This window comes from Monodon monoceros, unplaced genomic scaffold, assembly GCF_005190385.1.
Source record: "Monodon monoceros isolate NGI ecotype Baffin Bay Population unplaced genomic scaffold, NGI_Narwhal_1 Super_Scaffold_19, whole genome shotgun sequence".
NCBI lineage: Eukaryota > Metazoa > Chordata > Mammalia > Artiodactyla > Monodontidae > Monodon > Monodon monoceros.
In genome coordinates, this window is record NW_021703775.1 from 2,361,584 (window position 1) to 2,388,294 (window position 26,711).

The window sequence follows — 26,711 nt, forward strand, 5'->3', positions numbered from 1 at the left end:
GTGATGCCCCATGTGGAGTATATCTCCTAGAAAAGAAAGCCCAACTGCCTACCACTGGCCAGAGTGAAGAGCCCCAGCCTTTCTGATGTGGCCGCGCCAAATATTTCCATTTCCTGGTGGTTTAACGGTGGTGTAATTTTTCCCTGTTTCTAGGGCTGACGAATTCCGCTGCCGTCTTTGCTGCCTGCAGGATGGGGACCACAGCAGATTTCTCACAGGGGACCTTCCTCCCATTACCGTGAGTATGGGACTGTGTTCCGTTTAAGACTTAGAGTCTGACTGTGGTCAGAAGAGAAAAGCACATTTGATTCTTGTTGGGGGGACTGTTATTAGCTTAATACTAGTTAATAGTGAAGTGTGAGCTCTTCCTAGGCTATTAATCTATAAAACCTTAAACTTGTGCTCCTTGAACTCTTTTTTTCGGATGTATAGTCATCCTGCCACCCAGAGAATCGGGGAAATTGTCGTTGTTAAGGTAAAGAAGGCTCTCTTGGGTATATGCGGTATTTTTTTTTTTGTTTTTGGGGGGCTATGTTGGGTCTTCATTGCTGCGCGCAGGCTTTCTCTAGTTGCGGCGAGCAGGGGCTACTCTTCGTTGCGGTGTGTGGGCTTCTCATTGCGATGGCTTCTCTTGTTGCAGAGCACGGGCTCTAGGTGCGCGGGCTCAGTAGTTGCAGCATGCGGGCTCAGTAGTTGTGGCTCACGGGGCTTAGTTGCTCCGCGGCACGTGGGATCTTCCCGGACCAGGGCTCGAACCCGTGTCCCCTGCATTGGTAGGCGGATTCTTAACCACTGCGCCACCAGGGAAGCCCTATGCAGCATTTTTTTGTTATGTGTGTGTGTGTAAATGTAATCCTTCCTCATCTAGTGTAAAATATTCTCCATGGCGTCTATGTAAGGCCCACAGCCCTTAATTTTAAAATATTGTGGCATATTTTAGTGGAGTCTAACAATGAGATCAATTTCTTGCTGAAAATCAGAAAGGAAACGCTCCCTTTATTCCGTCACCCGCTGGAACGCATGGTGCACGTGGCAATGGCCAGGTCTGTTTGGTGTCCCAGAATCGTGCTGGCTTTTTGAATAAGTGAACGTAGACCCCAATTCAGGGGTAAAATTCTGGTCCTCTGACCAGTGTCTGGCTGCCTGGGTTCAGACACTGCCCATAGACCACACGTGTGATGGGAAGTAAAATTTTTCATGACTCCAAGAGGTTGCTCTGGAGATTGAACAAGGAAAAGAACTTTAACAAAACAGACCCATTTCCCCTTTATTTACAGAAACTAGTGTTAGAGGAACCCTGGCTAAGGGCAAGCGCTCAGTTGAGGGGTTTTCCAAGAGGTCTTAAAGGGCAGAGGCCTGAAGCGTGAGCTGATAATTGGGCAGAGGCCGCTGTAATAAAATTTGGGATGTGGAAAAGCAGGTCTGGTGCTTAGTTTGGGGTCCACGTGGGAGCAAAGCTCACCTGAGGCAGAGAATCAGTTAGGATGACTTTAGTGTCAGCAACCAGCAGCCAGTGAGGAGAGGGAAAGTGCCTGAGAGGGAAGGTGGATTGAAAAGGTACCAACCAGTTGGGTCCAAAGGGATGAACTTGGCCTTCTCCATGTCAGGGGATGACACACCTTTGAGGACAGCTTTGTCAATGGGTGTTATGGCCCCACTAATTCATCCAGCGGACACTAATTCAGCACCTACTGCATGCCAGGCTCTACGTTAGGCACCAAGACAAGAACCTTACCTTCCTAGGACTTACCTTGTAGGGGGAGCAGGACATTGACTAAATACACGCACTTGGGTTGTGAGTTTTGATTAGAATCAGGAAGGAAATGAACACAGGGAGCTTCTCTGAATTGGGGAAAAGGGTAGAACAAAGGAATCTTTCCTGAGGAAGCGACGTCTGAGCTCAGGCCTGAAGGATGAGTAAGGGCACCTTGTGCAAGTCATGGAAGAAGGAACTCTTCAGAGAGATGGGTGTGGGGAAGAGCGTCAGGTGAGCCGCTGGAGCACAGCAAGGGGGCAGGGAGGATGCCAGGTAGGGTCCTCAGGTTGCGTGGGGATGAGGTCACATGGGGCTTGTAAGTTCTGCTACAATTCTATGATTTCAGTCTACGTGAAATGGAAACTTCCAAAAGCTTTTTAAGAAGGGAGGGGCACGATCCAGCTTGAGCTTCTAAAAGCTTCCTCTGCTCTCTAAGGAGAATGCTTGGAAGGGACAAGAATAGGATGGGGTGACAGGTGGAGATAATGCTACAAGGACGGGGGTGGGGCTGAGGAGACAGGGTGACGGCTTAGGCTTAGGGCTACACACGTGTTCCTGCACGTCTGCCCCCACCTTGATTTAACTTCCTGTAGCACCCCTGCTCTGGGATTGCAATAGGGAAGAACCTTTTTTACTCTGTTATGAGTTAATCACTAAAGGGATGTTGCCCATAAGCTTGAATTCTACACAATGGCCCATCCCTCCGATCCCTGCCTCCGAGAGATTAAGGTAAGTGAGCATTCAGCTAAAATACCTGTGTTTAGCTCCCAGGAAACCTCCTGAGCAGGCCCACCTGTGCATGACAGCAGGAGGGAGAAATTAACACCTCCCCTCCGGAGGCTGACGGGAACCAGGAAGTGCTTGGCTTTAGTCCCGCCCCTTTTAGTATAAAAGGAGCCTGAATTCTGACTCAGCAAGAGGGTTCTTTAGGGCACGAGTCCACCATCTTCTCCGTCGGCTGGCTTTCTGGATAAGGCCACTACTTCTTTAACAGGATCTGGAGGATGCAATATGCCGACCACCCACATGCTGAGTAGAGGAGAGACGCCAGGCCCTGGTCCATCATCTGGGTGGCCAGTGAGTAAAGAGTTTCCTTCCTTTGTGCTGAGCCATTGCCCATGGGGATCACTGCCCTCTCGCCCACATTCCTTTTAGAACAGATGCACACAGAGAATGCCTTTGGATGGTGGATCCTTTCCACTGGGCACTGCTTGAGCTGCTTCTTGGCTTATTACACCTTTTTACCCATCACCTTTCCAGGAACCACCCACCTTTCACACCATTTTGCAGGCTAGCAGGTGTGTGTGTGGTTTCCCAGTGTCCACAGTCCACCCTCCTTCCACCAGGGTTCCCATACAGTACTGACCCAAATTCCACAGTAAGAACTTGGAGTTCAAGGCAGGGAGAAGACAGAGCAGTGCTGTGAAAATACCCTCTAATAGTAGGAGAAATGTAAATGAAAAACACTTACCAGGAGATGCCTTTTATAGCATCTACATTATTACACTAACAGAAGTAAATTGTATTTTGATTGTGGCCGGTTGAAAACCACATCGTACACGTATGAGGTATATAATCAACCTAATTATTTGCTGACCCCAGGACAATTGCATCCCAGTGTACTGGGGGAGTGCAAATAACATAGAGTTCATTCCACTCTTCTTAGTAATTTAAATGTCACTTTGTTAAATGAACTTGAAGACAGATTTGCATTACTTGAATGCAGGGTTTCCAATAATAATGTAACACTTTTTTTTTTCTGGTACGAAGGGAATGGCTTCATATAAAAAGTAAGTGGTTAAATTCAGAACATTTTCCCAAAGGAGTGTCTTTTAGTGCTATGATTTTTAAATTTTGGGAGGGTTTCTGGTGTCAACTTTAAAGTCTCTGTATATGTGCCAATGACTAAGCTGTTGTCTCTCAACCTACTTGTATGTGTGTTGTTTTATGATCCCAGGGCTAGGACTCTGCAAAGCAGAACTGAGCTTTGCCGGCTGCTTCCCTGATAGACGCTGCCAGCAGGAGGTGCTGTGGAGGCAGAAGGGGGATGGCTCCCCTCCCCAGCCCGGCCTGCCTCTTCATTCAGGTAGCTAGGGTTCATCCAAGTAGTGGCAGTTGAATGTGGTTTGTCCAGCGCTCACAGAACCTGCTTTATCTCACCCCATCAGAGATGCAGCTGGGTTCCAGCTCAGCGGAGTCTCTTCTTTAAGCTCCCACATTTACATCATCTCAACCTCCCGTCCTGCAGTTGTTCCCTTCATGATATCTTAGTGTCCCTTTTTGCCTTTTCAGTTGCTCAATATCTAGGTAAGTGTCGAATTATCTCCGTTAAATAGCCGATGTGGTTTCGGTGTCCTGGCAGTGCGGCCACTGCGAGGGACTGACCTCTGTAGGGCTTCCAGATCTCAGCCTTTCTGAGTTCAAGGCTGCGTTGATCAGGCTCGGGGTAGCTGGGATGTAAGCACCACAGTCCCATGAGTTGGAGGTGCACTTGCCCGCGGGGGGCCTCTGGTTCTGTCCGACTTTGCTTTACACTGAACAGGCTGCCAAGGTCCATGCAATAGAAGCATTGGGAGCATGATAGAAATAGAAGCCATACAAGTAGCGTTTGCCAATTTTTCCAGCTGGGCGCTGCTGAAAATTCTTACATAGGAGAATAAAGAGATTTCTTTTCCTAAAGGGAGCTGCTAACAGAAAAGAAATTTAAGCTCTGGGTCTGAGGGACTGTGGCTCAAAGCCCTAAGATGCTTTTAGAAGCTGTTGTGCTTCTTGTAGCCAGAGTTGCACCCTGGGACTCCGCTCAGATGTAAAGTCTTCTCCCTCTTCATCTGTAAACACTCTGACAGCAGAGTGAGAAGAGGAGCTTATAAAAAAACACCTGAGGAAAAGAATCTGAGAAAGAATGGATAGGTGTATACGTATAACTGAATCACTTTGCTGCATACCTGAAACTAACATGACATTGTAAATCCACTAGACTTCAATATAAAATAAAAAATATAATCAGTGACAACTTCTTAAATAAGTGATTAGTCTAAATAAAGAGATGTGGGTTAAAACAACAACAACAAAAAAACACCTGACCCGCAGCAAGGAGGTGGCGTCAGAAAGCCATGATTTCTGTTTCTGGCTCTGCTATTTATATGCTGGGTGATCATGGGCCAGGCGTGTCCCAGATTCCTCATCTCAAAGCACACAAAGGTGACTCCTGCCCCGGATGGCAGTTTTGAGAATCAAACGAGATCACATTTGTAAAGAGGTGGGCCAGGGCTTGCACCCCATAAGTGGCGGTCTCCGGCCAGCATCCGCTCCCCTCCCCTAAGCCCGCGCTGCGCTGACCCCTCCTCAAGACAAAGCCAGCGGGCTGGGCTGAGGAGGGATGCCGACTCGCCGTGTGAGAGGATTCCCGGTGGTCCTTGGCTTGCAGGGTGTAGCTTCGCACCCTTCCCCAGTCACACGTCCACACGGTCCTGTAACGGACAGAGACAAGACCTTCGTGTCACATCTTACAGAGCGAGTTTCACGTCCCACCTGGCTTGTGACACTTACGCATTTCTCTGCTTCCCCTGAGACGTGAGAAAGCTACAGGGCAGCGCGGCAGAGAATTTAATCAGCCCGAGCTTCCCCCTCCAGGCAGCCCTGACCGCCCTCTTCATGTGGGCTGAGACTTTGTGCTTGGGGACCATGGCACCTTCTCTGGGCATTTCAGAGATCTCCACGCCTCCCGTGCATCCTTGGTGTCACCTGGAAACAGGTCATTCCCTCCTGCTCTGGTCCACAGAGTCCCTGAACCAGTGTTTTAAAGAAAACTCAGATCAGCTCCCTCTCCTGCTTAAAGCCTTCAATGGCTCCCACTGTCTGTAAGATAGTAGTTAAGTTTCCGTCTAATCTTCAGAGGTATCCCCACCACCGGTTGCATCTCTGGCAGCCATGGCCTTGTGTCGCTGACCCTGAGCTGACAGCAAGCCTTTCAAGCCTCAGACATGAGAGTCTTTGCAACTTTGATCTTGTTCCCTTGGGACACCCACTCTGGCGGAAGACAGCTGCCACGTGAAAAGTCCAGCTACCCGACGCCACCGTCCTGTGCGGATGGCAGAGGTAGCCGCATGGCAGGGCCCTGAGGCCACATGGAGAGGAAGAGAGACCACCCCGTGACCCCGCCAGGCCTTCAGGGGACTCCAGCCCCTGCTGCTTACTGACTGCCATGCACGAGGGACCCAGAGAGAAGAGCAGAAACCCCTGAAGCTGGAGCAGCAGGGCTGGGCAGCATCTCTCTCCCTGTGACGTCTGAGGGCTGCATCACCTGCTCTCCAGGTGGGCTGCCTTGGGCTTCTTCCAAACATGGAGTCAGCATGCGAGAGCAAGCCACCTAAGAGACCAGAAGTGAGCCTGCCCGTTCCTGAAGGCTTGGAAGCGGACACAGGGTCACTTCTGCCGTATTCTGTTGGTCAAGCTGTCCCAGAGCCCAGGCTCCAGGGCTGGGGACACAGATCTCCTCTCTCGATAGGAGACATCTCCAAGGATTCAGGGGCCACGTTTATAAACTGCTATAGTCTGATAGCTGGCCACAGATTACTTCTGTTTCTCTCAGGTGCAAAATATACTCGCTACTCCCCTCTTGCACACACTCCTACCATGGCAGGCATCACACCCTTTTAATTAATTGTTTACGTGTATGCCTGCCTTCTGAATTTCCTTCAGCAGAAACAGGGTGTCTCATTCTTCTCTGGATCCCTCATGGCTGATAGGCTTATGACCCAGCGTATAACATATATCCAGTAAAGGCTGAACCACCGTAAATTACACTGTAGACACGTACAGTAAATGGATTGTAACCAACATAAATTTAGAAAGGAGAATATCAGCTAATGGTTGGATTAAATACTGTATTTAATTACATATTTCCCAGATAGATCTCTCCCTCTTTTCAATTCATTATGATCATCTTGAAAATTAAAAGTAAGTCTGAAAAAATTTGGAAGTAGAAATGGAACTAGCAGAAGGCTTAAGTCTTGCTAGGTGAGCAAATAATTATATTAATATTCATTATCTTGTCCCACCTGCTCATGTTTCATCTTTATTTTTGCCTCCCTTTTCTACTGAGCTGGGCCAGGGTGACAGCAAGAGTCAGAAGGGCCCACCCCCTGGTATGACCTTACCACCAGCTTCTACATCACTCTTCATCCCTCATCAGAAGTACGGATTTGGGAGTAACACACTACTATATATAAAATAGGTAAACAACAAGGACCTACTGTAGAGCACAGGGAACTCTACTCAATATTTTGTAATAACCTGTAGTGGAAAAGAATATGAAAATGAATATATAGGAATTCCCTGGCAGTCCAGCGGTTAAGACTCCACACTTCCCCTGCAGGGGGTGAGAGTTCGATCCCTGGCCAGGGAAGCTCCACATGCCACATGGTGAGGCCAAAAGAAAATTACTAAAAAAAAAAATGTATATATATATATATATATATATACACACACACACACACACACACACACACACACATAACTGAATCACTTTGCTGTACACCTGAAACACAACATTGTAAATCAACTATACTTCAGAAAAAATAAAAAATTCAGGCAGAAAAAAAGAAGTACTTTGACCTCACATGTAGGAGGTGCAAACCAAGGCAGAAAATCATTCCTGGCCCTCAGCCATCATGGACAAGGGGGAGGGAAGGGATATGGGGAGTAGAAGGAGGGGGGAAACTTTGATTTAGAGTAAACAAAGCAAAACACAACCCGGGACACATCCCATGGCACTGGGTCTTTCCTAAACTGGCAGCAAAGGGGACTCAGCAGGGAGTTTTGAAGCCTGGATGTTGTATGCCAGCCTCATATTTATAACCTGGAGGGGGCATCCCACCTCAATCTGTCCAGGTGGGACCGGGTACAGGGTGGTGTTCCAGGAGATGGCTCCTGCAGGGAGGCAAGGGTCCAGCGATGAGGACCCAGGGAGAACCAAGGGAGAAAACCGTTCATTCATTCATTCTCTTATGAACAGGTATTTACGTGCAGCCCACAGCGTGCCAGGCTCAGGAAGAGGATGGAGCAAAGACAGCCAGGCTTCCCATGCCTGGAGAACTTGCCTAGCAGTGAGGGGCACTTGATGAGGGTTTTAGTTAAAACCCACACACTGCTTGCATTGTGGTGAGTTCTGCAGAGGAAACCCACCAGAGCTCTCAGGGAGCTAAGTGGATGGGGCAGTGTTTTAGGCAAGGTGGTCGAGGAAAACCCTCCTGAGGAGGGACCACGTGAGATGGGGGAGGAGACGCAGCCTGCAGGCCCGCAAGCTGCAGGAACCCCGTGGTTTCCAGGGGCCGACGGAGGTGGGCTGGGCCACACCCTGCAGCCCTCGTGAGCCAGGCTGGAGAATGTGGGGTTTCATTTTAAGTGCCATGGGAAATCACTAAAGGGTTTTGTTTTTGTTTTTAATTTTATTGGACTAGAGTTGACTTACAATGTTGTGTTAGTTTCAGGTGTACAGCACAGTGATTCAGTTATACACATACATAGATTCGTTCTTTTTCAGATTCTTTTCGCATAGCGGTTATCACAGAATATTTCCTGTGCTGTATAATAGGTCCTTGTTGGTTATCTATCTTATACATAGTAGTGTGTGTATGTTCATCCCAAGCTCCTGACTTATCCCTCCCCCCACGTTTCCCCTTTGGTGACCATAAGTTTGTTTTCGGTATCTGTAAGTCTGTTTCTGTTTTGCTAATAAGTTCATTTGTGTCATTTTTTAAAAATTAGATTCCACATATGAGTGATGTCATATGGTATTTGTCCTTCTCTGTCTGACTTACCTCACTTAGTATGATAATCTCTAGGTCCATCCATGTTGCTGCAAATGGCGTTGTTTCATTCTTTTTTTATGGCTGAGTAATATTTCATTGTGTGTGTGTGTGTGTGTGTGTATATATATATATATATATATATATATATACCACATCATCTTTATCCATTCCTCTGCCAATGGACATTTAGGTTGCTTCCATGTCTTGGCTATTGTAAATAGTGCTGCTATGAACATTGGGGTGCGTGTATCTTTTCTAAGTAGAGTTTTCTCCAGATATATGCCCAGGAGTGGGATTGCTGGATCACGTGGTAATTCTATTTTTAGTATTTTAAGGAACTTCCATACTGTTCTCCATAGTGGTTGTACACTAAAGGGGTTTAAGCTGGGGAGTAAAATAATTATGCTTTAGGAACATCTGCCTGGATGCCACGTGGAGTACAGAACCATCAGACTACTGCAGGGTCTTGAGAGGATAGATAGGAAGGCAGCTTAGACACAAAGGTGGCGATGGGGATGGACTGGAGTGGATGTCTGGGAGGCGCATTCTGGCAGCAGGACCCACAGGACCGACTGAGAGATGTGTGGGGTGAGGGAGGGCGAGAGAGGGCTGAGGAAGACGTTCAGATTTCTTCAGAACTGGGGGCCAGTTCAGGTGAGATCATCTTAAAATGCGTACCAACCTCCAAACGGAAATGTCAAGTCCGCAGTTGGATACGTGAGCCTAGAGCACAGTTTGGGAGATGCTAGCACAGAGACGCAACCATGTGAGAGCACGGTGCTCACAGATGAGAGCACGTGGCCGACGATGGGAGAGACCTCGGGACCAAGGGTGAGGCCGCCGATATTGGAGACTGTACAGAGGAGAAGACAATGACAGTGGTGAGTTTAGTCCACGTGTCAGTCAGATCCTGTCTGCTGGCAGGTTTAGGGCTGGGAAAGTGAGCAGACCTTCATAAAGTGATTCTTTACAAAGATGTAGGTGAGGTTTAGGAAAAGCAGTGAGGGATGGTGGCTACAGCAGCTTCTGCTTTTCACACCTGCACGTGAAGGGGGAGCCACTGCTGTGTGTGTGTGTGTGTGTGTGTGTGTGTGTGATGGGGCGGATGGGCTCGTGGAAAGTATGAGTGTGAGTGGCTGAATGGAGTGAGCTATCTGATGCGAGTTGTGGTCATTTGGGGGAGACACTGGCTTAGCCAGGAAGATGTTCCTTCACCCTCTGTCCTCCCTCTGCCGTCCAGCCATGGTCCTCTACTGGCTGAGCCCACAGGAGTCAGAGGTCAGCCTCCCTGATCACCGGGCAGGTTGAAGGCTGAGGCTCTGGAGGGATGAATGGAAGTTTCCCAGCCCAGACCACACCGGATTCTGTCACCTCTGCAGGATTTTCACAGGCCGATCCCATGTGTGTTCTTTACCATAAAGACTCGGGGTCAAAAACACTACCTGCTCTTCTCGAGGCCCAGGACCTCGTGACAGAAAGGCATCCATAGGGTTGAGGTCTGTGCCTGCAAAGGCAGTCCTCTGGGAAGCGGGCAAAGGATAAAAAGAGGGGGCGACTCATAGATTCAAAGACACTAAAGAGACATATCAGCTAGTTGCCAATTGGACCTGTTTCCATCCTGATCGAAACAAAGTAAGTTTTAATAAAAATTATGAGACCGTGTGGAGAATTTTAGTGATGCTCGGGAACCTGATAGTGTAAAGGAATTTTTGTTAACTTCGCTGCATGTTTTTATTGTCATTATCTTTTAGGGACATACTTTGAAATACTTGTGGACAAAATTATGTAATGTCCAGCATTTGCTTTCAAATACTCTGGTGCGGGTTGCGGGCTGATGAGTGAGTGGGGTACAGACTTCTGGCCTTGTGTAGATAATCACCGACGCTGGGTGACAGGTACGGTGGGGCTCATCACATTTCTTTTTCTACTTTTGTATATATTTGACTATTTCCATGGTAAAAACTTATACTTAGAAAAAAGAAATGTTCTCCTACAAATATTCTTCCATCCACTGTCAGCAGGGTAGATGCATTGCAAATGTGTTTTTTTCTTCATAACATCTGCAGGTCTGAATTTATGAATTGGCTGGCCTGAAAAAGGTGCAGTCCATCTAACAGTACTTTCTTTGAAGGAATTACTTGATTGTTGTGTAGATTTCATCATTTTCCCCCTCCCTTTTTCCATAGATTCATTCATTTGTTAAATAAATAGCTATTGAGCCTCTCCTATGTTCCAGTGAAGTACTTACCTCTGGGAATACAGGAGTGAGGCAACAGGCAAGGGCTGCGTCCTCTTAAAATCTATAGCCCTCGAGTGAGGGGGGCACCGCAGGGTCCAGGGTGGTGCTGGGAAGTTCAGACTCCATCACTCTCCTGAAATAGGTGCATGATGTCTCTTCCTATCCAGAACTCAATCTCGACTCAATTGCCAGGTAGAAATGGACCATCAAATCTGAGCTTGCCCAAGTCACATCTCCAATGACGATCAGATGGGAGAATATAAAAACGTCCTTTTACAGTTCATCCTGAAACAGGTATTTTCATGCTCATTTCCCCTCACCAGATGCAGAAGGTTAACTCCTATCACATGAGAAAAGTTGTATCTTTTGCTCAAAGTTGTATCACATGCTAATGTGTCAGGTAGTTTTAACAATCTGATCACAGCGAGACCTGGAAATTCAATGACCAGCTTGCATCCTGTGGAAAGAGAAACAAAATACAGGCAAAATCAAAATGCCTTCTATATTTAAAGTGGATAACCAGCAAGGACCTACTGTGTAGCACAGGGAACTCTCTCAATATTCTGGAGCAACCTAAATGGGAAAAGAATTTGAAAAAGAATAGATACGTGTATGTGTAGAACTGAATCACTTTGCTGTACACCTGAAACTAACACAACATTGTTAACAACTATACTCCAATATAATAAAGTTTTATAAAATGCCAGACTCTACAACCTTTATGCTTATGACAATGGATACTTTCATTAAGGTTCTGTGTCCAGTGTCACACACATATTCAAGCCTTTACTGCCAGATTAAGCACCTTTTCTTCCCTCTAGACTGGAGACTTCAAGTTCTTTTCTTGAGTACATAACTTTCTCTCTGCTCTCTTCTTCTCCCCACCCGGCCGTCTCTCCCCATGCAGAGCCATCTGTCAGGAAGTTTTGGTAGGAAACCCTTGTGAATTTGGGAGACAAGGGTCTTCAGATACAGAAACCACAGGAGAGAAGGGGTTGGGGTGATGAAATTGAAGGGAGCTCATAACAGCAAGAGAGCAAACGTCCAACCTGTTCCTTTTTCCTTCCACTCTCCACCCTTCCCAGACCTCAAATGTCCAAAGCCTGGAGTGTCCGTTCATGGGCTTATCTGCACCCTGAGGTTTGAGATATATGTGTGTCCCAGGGCTTCATGTTGTTCAATGGATTCAATAGAGAAAATAACTTTAAAAATACTTTTCTGTCTAAACAGTTCATGAGCCCTCGGGTGGGCGTCTAGGGAGCGTGCCTGGGGATAACCTGGATGGCACAGGCGTGCAAATGACAACAGATTGTCACCCACCTGGCCACGTCCCCCTCCAGGAAGGTTTTCACCACTGAGCAGGTTTAAATCACTTTTATTCGTAGTTACATACTGTGTAGAGAAAACTTGTATTTGGCCATTCGTCTAGAAAGAGGAGTATCGGGGACATCGATATTGCAAAATAATTATTAATAAGAAGCACAAAATGGCAATGAGTCTGCAAATTCCTCTCAGTAGTGTCTGCACTGAGCTGCAGATATCCTATTGCACCTGACTGTGTTACTAGTGCTTCAATAGTTAATGTTAAAAACATAAAATATATGAAATTTGGCTTTTACTTCACCAGGAATTAAACACATAAAACTATTTCTACAGTCAACATGTTATTTGCAAAGTTTTTACAAATATTAGTGTGAAATGTTCTCCCTTATTTGTCATTGAGGAAAAAAAAAAGCAAAGATTATAAAAACAAGTCAATTAATTTTTTTTTTTTTTTTTTGTGGTACGCGGGCCTCTCACTGCCGCGGCCTCTCCTGTCGTGGAGCACAGGCTCCAGACGCGCAGGCCCTGAGGCCATGGCCCACAGGCCCAGCCGCTCCGCGGCATGTGGGATCCTCCCAGACCAGGGCACGAACCCGTGTCCCCCACATCGGCAGGCAGACTCTCAACCACTGTGCCACCAGGGAAGCCCCAAGTCAGTTAATTTTTTAAGAGCAATATGCAAGATTTCTAAATATCGGGCCATGAAATGAATTTTTAATATAAATGACACAGTAATGTGTGGTTAAATTTCAACCTGCATTTTAATACCCATTCAGTCTCCAAGGATGAGAAAATATACCATTTTAAAATTAATTCACCAATCAATTCTAAAATTGTTAATTTAAAGTGAATGAAATATCCTATGTCATCTATATCTTGGTAAGATGAAGATGTGATGTTTTATAGGTAATAATTAAAGATTGTAAAATATGAACCATAAGATACGGTTTTCAAAACAGTGATATAAAATAATTTTTACTTAAAAATCACAAAGCAGTGAAATTATTTGCAGAAACGACTAAGAGCACACCAGGGGTTATTTATTACGATCACAGGAGTTTGCAATGAAAAAGAAAAAGGTCTCTGCTTTGTACGATCCCCACTGAGTGCCCCTCCTCCAGGTCCTTCCTGGGGGTCTGAAGGTCTCAGGGCACCGGGCACGCCACAGAACTGATTGATCACCAGGGGTGGCTTAGCCGCTGCTGCTTGGAGCTGGCTTTCTGGCCCTCTCGGTGCTCCAGGCGTGGCTGAGCAGAAAACCTGTCCTCCTGAGAGATCCGGGGAAGGACGCAGGGTACACGTGGGACTCGGAGGCTCTGCTCGGCTTTGTGGGGAGTGGGCTTTGCACCTCGGAGGTCAAGCAGGGCCATCAGGCTGCAAAATGGAGTCAAGAATGACTTTCTCTGTTGATGAAAAATAACTCGCAAAATGAGTAGGGGAGACATATCCCTTTCAAAATGAATAAAGTGACCTTAGTGAAAGAACCGGAGACAGCTGTATTTAGTCAACAGGACTGGACTGGTTTTACTTTCTCAGTTTGGTGCCACAGTACTGTGAGTCAGCAGCTTTAGGGGCAAGCAGGTGAAGGGTAGGTGAGGGTTCTCTGGATGCCCTTTCTGTAGGTTTAAAAACATTTTAGGGACTTCCTGGTGGCGCAGTGGTTAAGAACCCGCCTGCCAGTGCAGGGGACACGGGTTCGATCTCTGGTCCGGGAAGATCCCACATGTCGCGGAGCAACTAAGCCCGTGCGCTGCAACTACTGAGCCTGCAATCTAGAGCCCGCGAGCCACAACTACTGAGCCCGCGTGCCGCAACTACTGAAGCCCGCGCACCTAGAGCCCGTGCTCCGCAACAAGAGAAGCCACCGCAATGAGAAGCCCGCACACCGCAAAGAAGAGTAGTCCCCACTCGCCGCAACTAGAGAAATCCCACGTGCAACAACGAAGACCCAACGCAGCCAAAAATAAATAAATTAATTAAAATAATATTTTAAAATAAAAGGTTATAAAATAAAGTGCTGAAAATATCCCTTTTACAAGGAGTGCTAGAGATTTTGATGCTGCATGGAGAGTGTTTGCCCAGCTCAAATCCAGCGCCTTGCCCGAAACATTTAGTGTGGAAGCACCTTGAAAACCGCACTCGGATGCGGGGCGCACGCAGCTTACTCTTCGGGGGGGTGGTGCAGGAACGTTCTCAGCCCCGGATCAGGGTGTCCTCATGTAGCCCGTTTGCACCTGGAGTTGCCGGGGCAGTGCCTGCCCCATCTCTTTTATGTCCTAATAATGCCGCCTTTCCGGCCACCCATTGAATCGGGTTCCTACTGCATTTCACACTTGGATTAACTCAATCATGCAAATGATGTCAAGCCTAAAAGAAATCGGGCTGTGGGCAAATAAGAAATGCTAATAAACACTGAAAATACGGCTCAGAGCGGGATGCTCCTTTGTGACACTGCAGCCCGCGGTCCTTAGATTCCTGTGCTCAGGCCGAGCAGGGTTTGGGAGCTGTAAACAGGTTTGAGTTCTAACATAAATAAAAACCACAGGGCTAATTAGACTCCCAAATCTTGATTTCACCTCTTTTGATGGAATGGACTGCTTCCAACAAGATTAGCAGGATAAAGTTTCCCATGTAAAGCATTCCTTGGAATATTTTTGTTTGTCCTTAGCAAGCAGAGATTTCCAGGGGATGCTGTGTAGGTTTCCTCGGGTTCCTTCCTGTATAAACACCATGATGTCTTGGCCCCAGGGCCCTGGTCTCTCTATTTGGAGGGCCCTCTATCAATAACACTTGTCCAGACCCTAATGGCCTTTGAAGGCCCAGTTAAAACAAAATCTCGTAATTCAGAAAGCTTTCCTGATGGCTTTCAAGAGAAGGGCTTCCTCCCTGCCCTGAGCTCTGCCCTGTTCTGCTGGGTTACCGACATTTACTGTCTTACATCTTATGCTTTTGTGCACACGAGGCTCCCTTCTGCCTGAAATGCAGGTTTCCTGACGGAGCAGCTGTGCCATCAAGGTATCTCCTGCAGATCTACCATCACAGCTTATCCTCACCCTTGTGGGTGGTCAGCAACTATTCTTAGAGGATTTACTGGGAGTTTAGGTGGTGGATGAAGAAAGGACCACAGTAGTGGAGGCCGATAGAGTCCCTCAAACTATTCTGCTCGCATGATTTGGTTTCAGTTCTCCCCAGGCAGAGAACATTAGGCAAAGAAAGGGACCCACTGTGTTTGCTTCTAAACAAAAACCAGGGAATTCCCTGGCGGTCCAGTGGTTAGGGCTCCAGGCTCTCACTGCAGGGGCCGGGTTTGATCCCTGGTCAGGAAAATAGGATCCCGCAAGTCGCGTAGTGCAGACAAAAAAAACCCACCCTAACTATTGTTTTTAGTAATTTATTTATTTTATTTATTTATTTTTGGCTGCGTTGGGTCTTCATTGCCCCATGCAGGCTTTCTCTAGTTGTGGGGAGCAGAGGCTACTCTTCATTGCGGTGCGCGGGCTTCTCATGGCGGTGGCTTCTCTTGTGGCAGAGCACGGGCTCTAGGCTCGCAGGCTTCAGTAGTTGTGGCACACGGACTCTGTAGTTGTGGCCCACGGGCTCTAGGCTTGTGGGCTTCAGTACTTGTGGCGCACAAGCTTAGTTGCTCCGCGGCATGTGGCATCTTCCCGGACCAGGGCTCGAACCCGTGTCCCCTGCACCGGCAGATGGATTCTTAACCACGGCGCCACCAGGGAAGTCCACACACCAAATTTTAAAAGAACCAGATATGCACAAGGAGGCGCTGGCCCCCCCGGAGACCCTCGGAGGCATGATTCCTGCTAATCCTAGTCTCCAGGGGGTGAACCCTACACGCAGCAGGTGCAAGGTGTGACCCCTGCTCCCTCCTGAGTCCTCACTCTGCTCAGCACCGGCCTCGCTCCAGGGTTCACCTACTTTGCTTTAAAGCTGTTGACCTAAGGCTGCCTTCACAGAAAACTTCCTGTGTCCAGGAACATGAAGTAGGTTTAAGCTTATTGAACACAGGCACTACACTTAAAACTTCTCTGTATCATTCACAGCACCCAGCCCAGAATGGAGCTCAAAATGATTAGTTGAAGAATTGCCCCAACCAGTGGAATAAGTTGACCTATCTGGACCTCTCTCCATCTTTTCTCCCTTACTTCCCCTCACATGCCCATGACCTGTCGCCGGAGAATGCAGCGTGGAGAGAGCACAGCCTGGAGTGAAAAGTGCTGTCCGTAAAGATGACGATGACGTCACTAGTAACAATTTTTTAAATTGAAATCTAGTTGATTTCCAATGTTGTGTTAGTTTCAGGTGTACAGCAAAGTGATTCTGTTATACACATGCATACATATTTATTCTTCCTCAGGTTCTTTTCCACTGTAGGTTATGATAAGACATTGAGTAGAGTTCCCTGTGCTGTGCAGCAGGTCCTTGCTGGTTATCTATTTATGTACATATATCCCCCCCTTCCCCTTTGGTTCCCCTTTGGTAACCATAAATTTATTTTCTATGTCTGTGAGTCTATTTCAGTTTTGTGAATAAGATCATTTTTGTCGTATTTTAGATTCCACATGTAAGTGATATCACATGGTATTTGTCTTTCTCTGTCTGACTTACTTCACCTAGTATGATAATCTCTAGGTCCATGCATGTTGCTGCAAATGACGTTATTTCATTTCTTTTTATGGCTGAGTGGTATTCCATTGTGTATGTATGTACCACATCTTCTTTGTCCATTCATCTGTCGATGGACATTTAGGTTGCTTCCATGTGTTAGCTATTGTGAATAGTGCTGTTATGAACATAAGTGTCTTTTCGAATTACAGTTTACTAGCAACAACTTTGAGAATAACTTTTACTGAGGGCTTCCTATGGGCCAGGTGCTGTGCTTAAGTGATTGACACGCATTATCTCATTTAACCCTTCTGACATGCTGTGGGGCAGGAGCTAAATTATTGTCTTTATGCCTCGTACACACAAGGAATCTGGGAGAGTCAGAAGTGTGATTTCAGACCCCAAGCCCCAAACCAGCAGGAAAAACAGTGTTTCTCCTGGTCCCGTGGTCCTTCTCACCAGTAAGGCTGCATTGGGCACAGAGGCAAGGCTTTGAACATACATTTTCTTAAACATGGTCATTGTTTTCGACAGGAAGACTGGAATGCCACCGGTCCTTTCCCCTATATGCAGATGTCAGGAGTCTGCAGAGTTCATCCGAGGATCTATCTCCAAGAGCTATGAGTTTCATAAAAGAGCCATAATAGTAGACTTTAGGCCACATTCATTTTTACCTTTCTGCCCCTCTGTGAGAAATACTGTCAATAACACTCTCCACCGTAATCCTTTTCATCTTAAACCCACTCACTTATACTTAATGTCCACCAAAGTAGGTGGGTTAAAAATAGCCTCTTGTTCTCTCCCCTTCAAGGTGATTGGCACCCCTTTTTCCATTCCAAATGAGAGAGAAAATCAAAGCTCAGCTGTGAACCCCTTCCAGAGGCTTGTTGGAGCCGCACACACACCCCTGACAGATACAACAGGGATTAATGAGCCGTGACCAGAAGTTTGATTTTTCTGTCATGTGCTCCCATCCGTTTTTAATAAACAGAACAACATAAACTCCATTGCCTGCTCTGCACGGCTTCCACCGAGCAGGCTGCTCCTGGCACCGTGAGTGTTGAGCTGAGTTGTGATTCTAAACAACCGACAAATGTTTTTACGAGCCCCTTTGGTCGGCTACTCTGGCGACTGGCTCTGCTCCCCCAGACCCACTTCTTTGCCTCTCTTCAATATGGGCCTCTCAGTGCTTTGCCAGGGGAAACCGTCAAGTGTAATATCACATTTACAACTAAATGGCTTCAATTTATTGTCACTGGTGTAAAAATGCCAAAATACCCACTGTTTTCCCTTTAAGCCACGCTGTGTGCTCTTTTGCAGAAGGCTGTCTCCTGCAAGTTCTGGATTTGGAGCCAAGGCACGGAGAGAACTTAAGTAGCAGATGGTGGGAACCAGGTACGGTGGCGGGGCGACACCTGACATCATGGCACTCATCCTCTGTTTGGATGAAGCTGTATTTTGTGTCCGTGTGATATCTATTCTTACCCAAAATACTGCTTACCAGAACTTGCTCTTGTCCGCATTCACCAAAAAATTGCGTTGCTCAAAAAAGGAGATGTCTGTGTTGTAAAAATGATTATGAGTTCAGCGTGTAGTTCTTTCTTTTTCTTTTTGGTTTTGCAGAACACACTAGGATTTATGTGGGGCATTTTCTTCTTTATTCCCCAAGACAGTTGCTGAGAAAGACTGGCTGCCTTAAACCCAAGTGACCACAGGATGTCACCAGTGTTCCATGAAAATTCCACCGAAAGGGCATTTACCTGGTAATGCAAAACTTGTTTCTTAAAGAAGAAAGGTCAGAGCACACACGTGTGGTCACACCTACAATTTCAAATAAAATCTGGGTCTGCAGAGGCAGCCTTGGCTTCATCACGTGAAATCAAAGCCAATCTGAATCTCGACTCTCCTTGAAGAAGACGTGCCACCTACTAGTAAACCAGTAAACTTAACAGCCCAGAGCTGCTATTTAATTGTCCCTGAAGAGAAGTCACCCTGAGGTGGAGTTAATAACCAATACCAGATCTTTTTTTCCCCCCTCACTTTAATTTTCTTTGAAAGCTTCCTGCTCAAGCAATGTGGTGGCCAATAGCTAATGGAATTCTGTGTTGCTCAGATACCTTCCTTGGACTGGAATGTTTAGCAAATCCCCAAGGTCTAAAAGAGCCCGGAAGAGAAAAAATTCAAAAGGAACATGAATAGAATCTAAACTTACCAAGGGAAGAAATTTCAAAATGGAAATTAGTTAAATAATGAACCCGATCCTCTCTTGCACTGAGGCAGGAGGGACACAGCTGTGGTGCCAGGGGCAGTTATAGACAAGATGTTAGTTGTGAGGTGAACACAGCGGGAGACCCAGGGTCCATCGGTCACTGAAAACGAGAAAGCAAAGTGAGGGACTCTACGGAAGACATACAGGTGATGGGATGGGAGGAGTCAAGCCAGCAGGAGACCAAGGCACCTCCTCAGCTTCCTTCCTGGCGGGAAGGACCCTGGTTCAAGAAGATTCCTGTTGGTTTATGTTATCAAAGCTTCACTGAGTTGAGTCAACAAGTGTATCATCCTCGCTGGTTCCACGGGCGTCATCCTCACCATTGTTTGATTGTAACCGCCTACATTCTCGGGGGTCTGTTCTTTTCAGAGAAGCGGTCAGAAAACCCACACGCTTCATCCTAGGGATGGTCCATCAGGAGTCTGGATGGAGTGTGTCTCCCAGTCTTTCACTTGTGTACCCGTGTGTACAGATCTGAACTGCTGTGATTTGTGAAAATTTAATGCAGGCAATGTTTTTATTGGTATGGAGGCTGCTATGGGTGGAGTGTGTCCCCCTGCCTGCCCTGCTCCCAAATTCATACGTTCAATTTCTGACCCCCAGAGCTGCAGACTGTGACTGTGTCTGGAGATGGGGTCTTTCGGGCGGTAATTAAGTTAAGATGAGGTCACTAGGTGGACCCTGGTCCAATAGGGCTGGTGTGCTTATAAGGAGAGGTTAGGGCGCAGACAGGCACAGGGAGAAGACCCTGTGAAGACACAGGGAGAAGACAGGACAAACAGCTCTGCCCACACCTGGCCTTGGACTCCCAGCCTCCAGATCTGCGAGGACATACGTTTCTGTGGTTTAATCCACCCTAGTCTGTGGTCATTTGTCATGGCAGCTGTAGCAAACCAATACAGGGGCTAAAATATCTCAGCTTGGCAACATTAGTTGTGTAATTCTGATCACAGTGTCTTCGGTTAAACGCAGCTGCTCCTGAAATCACAATGGCCCACACCAGCTGAGAGCTTGGTGAGTGCTGGGTAGTTTACCACGGGGATTACACGCGCCAATCGTGTAATCACCACAGCAGCCGTCGGAGGCTGTCATCCCCACTTTTCAGATGAGGACACTGAGGTGAGGAGTCCTGCCCCGTGGGGCTCCGGGGCCCACACACCACCTCTGTGAAAGGTGCTCCGGCTTGCAAACCATGGGGAGGAAGGATCCCAGAAAGGGGGCTTGGGTGTAGGGAGGTTGCGGTGTTTTCTTCATAGTCCTGTCTTTGATCCACGAATTTCCAACAGACCGTTTTAACCTTGTGTGGGGAGTTTTGAATAGGATACACCTGCCCCAGGGAGTGCGTGGGTTACCCAGAGTCAAGCTGGATGCCCATTCTTTTAATCACAGAGTCACCTTCCTCCCCTTTTAGGGCACACTCACATCCACAGGTGGTACCTTCCAAATTACCTAACCCCACCAGTTGCCGTGAATTGCACTGAAAGGCCAGGCTGACGGGAGTGACAGGGCACAGGTGACGTTTAGTGAGTAGTGACGGACCCTGGGGCGCAGACTCAGATGCTGGCGAATCCAGGATTCACGTGGAATCAGAGTGTTGTGGAGCCCGACGGGCCCTGTAAGCCCTCGGGTCCATTTAATTGAATTCATGGCTCTGTTACAGCGTGGACTATGGGTGCTGTTAAGGCCTCCACCTCCCCAGACACAAGCTTCCCCGCTGGGCCCTTTGGCTCCGTCTACACGGCAGATTCTTAGTGCCCCCGGAAGGGCCGTGAGCCCCTCCTTCAGCTGCCGTGGAAGCTGGGCCTGTAACTTGCTTGGGTTTGCACAGTGAGTGGCTGGACCAGTCCAGAGGCTGGCTTGTCTCGTGGTTAGTGCCTCATGCAAATACCCGGATTTATTTTTAAAAAGAAAAGAAAGATAAGCTGATAAGTAATTGCTCTCACCACGGAGGAATTTGCTGCCTAGGAAGGGATTCACCGTGGAGGCTCCTTTAAATAGGAAGCTCCCTTGGTCCTGGAAATAGATGAGCTTTACAGAAATTCAGTTTACAAGCCTTTATAACACACCTATTTTGTAAATCGACAGGGGCACCCAGGGACTCAGTACACACCAAGTGGGTTCAATAATCACCCCCGAGAGGGTAGCTGAGGGAGGGGTCACGGGCACCTGGGGAAGGGCTGTGCTCCACGGCTCTTGAATTTGAGGGGAGCTGTGCTGAGCGCCCCAGGTGCGTCATGCCGCAAATCTCATCACAGCCTGGTGAGCTGAGAACGAAGACTGTCTCCATTTCACAGGTTGGGAAACTGAGGCACGGAAAGAATAGGTAACTGGCGTGGGGTCAGGTCCCTCATGGACCCAAAGCACTATGAGCTTCAGAAGAACAGGGACATTAGCTTAACTCTGAACTTGGAATTAAAAAAATAAAAAACCGGCAGCTAGACGTTCACTGACTCAAAAATAGAGAACACGTTGACCTTCTACTTTTGAAATTGTTTAGTAACGGGAAGCTGGTTTCAAACTTGACTTGGCAGAGTTTGGAGGAAGACAGGCTTATTTTTAAAAGGCACTCGACGTGTTTTCAAGGCAGCGCCATCAGTCTGACGTGGGAGGGAAGAGATGTGAAGGAGGTGTCTTTAAACATCTTATAACTAATTTGTGTAGAAAGTAAAATACCAAGAGAATCCACAGCGTTTTGATAATTGTAGAGTATTACCCCCTTTTCAAGGATTAGCAAAAATATTCAGGCCAGTATTTGTTCAACTCAACCATTTAATTACGTGAATGTCTTTTTCAAAATATCCTCCTAGGGTCTCAGCGGATACGTGTGAGTGTTCTGTACCTTGACTTCTGTATAATAATAAGTGAAAAGTAAACACAATTTGGTGCTTAAATAGCTTTCCTCTCTTCCTCGGCCATCCGGGCCTTCACTTCATTTAATTACTCTGCATCCCCCCTCTCTGCAGTGCTTTGGGAGGCTGGAGATGTCCCATGTGCAAAGGCGCAGTCCGTGTGACACTGGACACTGGATCCTGAGGCTGAGGTGCAATCTTTCTGGACACATACTTCCTCATTCCTGGGTGTGATAAGAGATTTGGTGAGTTGTTAGTGGCTTCTGCCTCTTTGAAGCATCCCTGGTGTATTTCTCTCTGTGCTGGATTCACCCGCTCAGAGAAAGCAAACGATTTATAAAAATCGCACAGCACAGCGCAAGGTTCGGGTGCGCGGCTGGATGTGTTCTGCAGTTTGCCGCTGTGTTGGGGGTTAATTTCTGCAACTGAATATTTAAGCCTAGTAACTTGCTTGGGCTTCCGTGTTGTTCTTAATGCACCGAGCAGCTATACTCACTAGGTCCTTCCTCTCTCCCTTCAGCTGTGTGTGTGTGTGTGTGTGTGTGTGTGTGTGTGTGTGTATGTGTGTGTTTCCTCCCTGACCATCCCCTGGTAGAGAATCGTGGGGCTGGGGGCCGGGTAGAGGCCGAGGGGGCACAGGCCTACCTTTGATGCCCTTTCCAGCGTGGCGCTGTGACTAATGAAGAGAGACTGGGTCTCCCCTTCTCCAGAGATGGAGCCCATCGGTCCCTGGGTCCCCACTAGGCCACGGGCACCCAGCCTGCGTCCCGAGTGGATGACTTCTGGCTCACTGTGCCCTCCCAGCACTGGTGCCAGTGGCCGTGAATAACCTTGCTTTTGTGTGTATTTATTTTATTTTGAATTTCTCCACCCTGCTTCTTTCCACCCACAGACACCCACCGCCCACCCCTGCTCACCGGCCCCATGCGGTGATTTCTTGAAATGTTAGATTCTTTCTTCCTCTGTCCCCCCCACTTCCAGTTCTGGAAGCATTTTGTTTCTGTACTGCTTTGTGAAGCTGGTGCTGAGTCCAGATCCTTGGGGCTTTAAAGTTGAATTAATTATTAAACAGGAAGGGAGCAGTGCTTTCAGGAGACGCCAAGTAACTCTACTGCAACCTGGCACAGCTTTTCCCCACCCTTATGCTGTGGTTTGCTGAGGGCGACTGGCGATTTTTATTCTAGTTTTAATCAAGCATTTCTGTAAGTTTTCAGGCGGTTAAGATCTGGCAGCCAAGGGCTGGGGAGGGGTCAGTCCTCACCACCTTCTGAGCATTTTGGCCAAAACAATTTTCTTTCTTTTTAAATCAGAAGCACTTTCCCAGTTTGGAAATCAATCTGAAATCGCCCACTCCCAACTGTTCACCTTTCCTGAGAACAGGGTGGGCTTTTTCTCGAGATACGTGTGTGTGTGTACAGATATACGTTTTGCTATACATACATCTACATATATAAGATGTGTTTATATTAGTTCCTATTTGTAGAGAATGTGCTTTTCAAATAAAAACCATCAAAACACTGACTTCGTTGCCACATGATTGTTATAATCGTTGCTTTAATTTAGGGGTAAGTTGACGGTATCACACCCTGTATTTAAAAATAATAATAAAGACACCTGCAGAATTTCTCAATTTCCTGAGTCTAGGCATTGATACTTTTCAGAAACTCACAACTCGTCCGCGTGGCTGGCCTGCTTGGCCCCGGTGCCGGGCATGGGCGTCCTCGCAGAGCTACAGGAATGAGACGGTGGCAGTGTTTCCCAGAGAAACCCAAGCTCATATCAAAGGATCAATGTAATCGCTTGAAAGGGCCAGCTGCCCTCATGCCGGGCTCCCCATCTCTTTCCACAGGGCCTTTCCCAGTCTCAGACGACTGGCTTTCCGCAGGAAGCCTCATAGTAAGTATGCTCAGCTCCACTGAGCTTGGCTCCGTGGCCGGGGCGGACAGCAGTGCAGGCTGCAGGATCAGGGCAGCAGGTCTGTCTCTAGGTGCAGCTGGGCGCATAGGCAGGAGTATGAAGCATGCTTGGGAGGAAACGGAATAAAGATTTGGTTAAAAATCTCAATGTTCATGCATATAAATTTGGAACAGGGTTAAAAGCAGTAAGCCCAACACACACTCCTGCAGCCCTCCCAGGAACCTTGGGTCAGGGCTGCCTGGGCGAATGCCAGGACGTGAACCCTGCACAGCCAAACTCCCTCACGACGTGTCCGGGAAACTTGCGCTGTGCATATCCTTTATAGTCTCAGAACTTTGTCAAAATGAAAGATGTCCTGTGAGCCTTGCTAGCCAATTATTATTTTGAAACGTTTCATTTCCCTTTAGGGATTAAACAAAAAAGGATTCTTGCCGACATTTCTTATTTTTTTAAATATATAAAATGTTTTCCTCAAGTATATTGTCTACATCTTGACTGTATAATTTCCATCAGTCAATACATTTAACTACAATAAACAAAAACATTTAATTACAATTACATGCAAAAAAGTGTGATCCATTGGTTCCTTTGGAAAGGTTACTTAGAAAAAGCCAGATAAATGTACACTTCCACAAATTTAACTAAACTCAAAATTTCAACCACCTCTCCTATATTTTCCCTGAATCGCCACCTTTTCCAATGACTGACCCGCTCTCACTGTAACGCCCTCTGACTTCTGACCTCTGTGCTGTGGTGGATTCGGGGGCTCCCACCCCCAGGGTGTCCTGTTTGGTCATATTATTTAGGATCGTGTAATGGCCACATCGTAGTCACTATGCTTCTAAGCATAGTAAATAATTTAAAACCCAGATTAAAAATGGCATATTCCTCATCAACCAATATTTGGAAAATATATGTATTAAATGAACAACTTGTGTCCCATTTCGATCTTTGTGTCCCATTTTCTTTCTGGAAAATATATTATGAGCTGGGTTTCAAAGTAAGTGATAATATTTCTGGTCTTTGACTAAGCAAAGATCCTCGTCCTTTTTGTTTAAAAATGGGTGGACACAGGAAACACCCACGGAGAGTGTGCAATACAAAAATTTCAAAAATAGTTTATTTAAAATAACCTCCCAGAATCTAAAAACAAGTGGATATATGTGTATGTATAACTGACTCACTTTGCTGTACGCCTGCAACTAACACAACATTGTAAATGAACTGTATTCCAATAAAAATTTTTAAAAATCAATCAATAAATAAAATAAGAAAAAAAAAAAACCTCCCAGGAGCTGGCCTAAGTCTTCTGGTTTAGATATTACAGCACACTTGAAAAGACCTTCATTGGACCGTCAAAGTAGCCAATCAACACTGTCAACAAACAAAAAAACAAATATAGAAAGAATGCAGAGAATATTAAAGACGTACATGGCTTTTCCAACACCTTTTATTCCCCCAGCTTTAAGGAGAACTCCAAGAATACCGTGTGTCCCAACCTGCAGTTTCCTGAAGTCTCTCTCCCTTGACCTCCAGAAAGAAAGTTAGGAAATGTGTGTCAGATTTGTGTCAAATATGTTCCAAAAGAAAAATGAGGCATTCCCATTATTATGAGGACCGTTTACTGGACAAGCTGCCACCCTGCCTTCCTTGCTATTCTGAGCTGGTGGCATGGCCGCTGTGCTGCGTGAAAGGCCGGATTCCAGGCAGAGTCCAGCCTCCTGCCCTGACGCCGATGGTCTCTGCAGGTGTATGGGCCGCAGCCCTAGGCAAGGCTGTCCCCGCCTTCCCCAAAGGTCTCGGAGAGCCCTTCTGCAGCCCAGATGGTTCCAATTTGAGGCCTCCACTCAGTGCTGGAACTGGATTGAGTTTCTTCCCTGAAACCAACAAGACCTGCTTCAGCATTTTGCTTGGATTAAAATATTTGTCCCTTTTTTCACAGGGCAGAAGGAGGACTCCTGAAGCCTCCGAAGGAAGGAAATCATTACAGGGCCCTACAGAAGTAGGTCATGTGCTACAGCTGCTCATAGTTTAAGAGGAAGAAACATCGGCCCTCAAACCTGGAGCGCGACTCTTTCCAAATGCTTGTGAGCAGCCCAAGGAAAACATCCTTCCGAGGCTTATCTAATAACCAGCATCTGTAATCGTCTCAATGTGCGCTCAGGGGTCCTTGGAGTTTGCACCTACTTCCCAGGGCCGCTGAGATGCTGAAACAGAAAACAGCAACATTTAACGAAAGGGATTTAGTAGTTTGTGTTAAAGCTGATATGGCCCATTAGGGGCTGTCATTTTTGTAAACAACGAAGACACGTTACCCTCTCGTTGGGTGTGAAGTTGCTCCGCGCCGGACCCGCAAACATTCGGTAACGGTCTGTAGAACATGCAGCAAAGACAATTAAGGCACCACTTGAAAAAGTCTGTTTTCCTCACATATTTGGTTTCTTGCTAAGTAAACTCATAACGATCATACATGTGGAAGCATATGCTTACATTATAAAAAATAACATGAGTGCATTTCATTAACAAAAATCAAAGAACAGACATCCTTATAAGTGTTTTGGGTTCCTGTAAGCTTGGGAAATATCAGAAGTGATTAGTTAAATAAAGAGCACAGTTCCTGTTCTTCAGTTCATATTACAATAATAGAACGGCCACTATTTTACGGTGCTTTAGGGCACATAGAATTAACAGCTTACGACGCCATTGAAGGCAGAGTGACAACCTTTGAAAGCTGTAAATAAAAAAGTTTCCATACAATCTATTTACTGCAGAAATAGAATATTCTGCTTGCTGGGATTCAGATTTTGTTTTTTGGACTTTATTTTTGCATCGCAGCGGGCACCAGGCAGGGACAAGATCTGAAGAGCTGTACCCTTTTCGAGACTAACCGGATGCACTTGAGAAATGAAATCTACTGGACTCTCTG

General features: G+C 46.7%; 1 long non-coding RNA gene across 1 annotated transcript; it reads left to right on the forward strand.

The window, feature by feature from the left end:
* The first annotated feature begins 18,065 nt into the window (after window positions 1–18,065).
* Window positions 18,066–26,252, forward strand: LOC114901056. Its single transcript, XR_003794999.1, has 2 exons — window positions 18,066–18,145; window positions 25,728–26,252. It is a non-coding gene; the product is annotated as an uncharacterized LOC114901056 (long non-coding RNA).
* Window positions 26,253–26,711: the final 459 nt, after the last annotated feature.